Genomic DNA, 1,079 nt, shown 5'->3' on the forward strand with positions numbered 1-1,079 from the left:
TACCATCATGATCTAATTACCTCCCAAAGGCCCCATTTGCAGTTACCATCTAGGATTAGATCTCAACATATGATTTTTTGCAAGGCACAAACATTCAGTACATAACAGCTTATTTATATGCAAATACAAGAATATGACTATACATTCTCACGCCACATTTCTTATTCAAAAGTTAAGATATACCACTGTTCTATACCCTTAAACAGTATATATTGTATTGCATATTTTGGATATCTTTCTATGCAATACATAGAGAGCATTCTCTTTTTTTTTTCAGTCTGTATTCTATTCCATTATATGAATATAAATCAGTTGATTTAACCACTCTTCTGTTGATAGATTTTTAAATTTTCCTAATACTTTACAATTAAAAACAACACTTGGTGAAAACCTTGGAAATACATTATTCATATGTGTGTAGGTGTATCTGATGGACGGAATTCTGAACTTGAGATTGCTGAATCAAGGGGTAAACACATTTGCAATTTTGGAAGCTATTGCTAGATTAAACTTTATGGAGTTTTACCATTTTCACTTTCAGTACAATATATGAAAGTACCTGCTTCTAATTTATAGAATATAACCATGAATTAATGTGTCATCTTTGTGCAGAGGCCATGGTAATCTTCTCTAAATTATTCCAATTATAGTATATATGCTGCTGAAGTGAGCATCATGAAGTAATTTTTAATTTAATAATGGATGAATGCTTTTGAGTGGCATGCAGCCAAAGACAGCACATACTATAAAACTCCTTTTTTCCATTAAATCTGGAGCAGGCACAGAGAAATGGTTTTTCTGGAGAGCTGCAGCCTTTTTTTTTTTTTTTCAGAGTGTTAATTGGAGGGGAGCCACTTCACCTTAAGTTCCAGCAACACATGTATCTGTGCACTATCTAACAGGGACACACGTGGTCAGAGGGTTGTAAAAATTTCATGAAGGTCTAACATTTGAGCAATTGTGCATAAAGATAGAGTTCTCTGCTGATTGTATATCAGCCTTAACATAAGAAAGTGGCTTGTCCACTATGAACCAACATGGACTGTGGTAAAATTCAGCAAAGGACAAGCAATGATGCA

At 33.8% G+C, this 1,079-nt stretch overlaps 1 non-coding gene across 1 annotated transcript; it reads right to left on the minus strand.

The window, feature by feature from the left end:
* Positions 1–566: 566 nt before the first annotated feature.
* On the minus strand, positions 567–674 carry LOC112438537 (U6 spliceosomal RNA). Its single transcript, XR_003026952.1, has one exon. It is a non-coding gene; the product is annotated as a U6 spliceosomal RNA (small nuclear RNA).
* Positions 675–1,079: the final 405 nt, after the last annotated feature.

The sequence above is a fragment of the Pan paniscus genome, chromosome X (assembly GCF_029289425.2).
Source record: "Pan paniscus chromosome X, NHGRI_mPanPan1-v2.0_pri, whole genome shotgun sequence".
Lineage (NCBI taxonomy): Eukaryota > Metazoa > Chordata > Mammalia > Primates > Hominidae > Pan > Pan paniscus.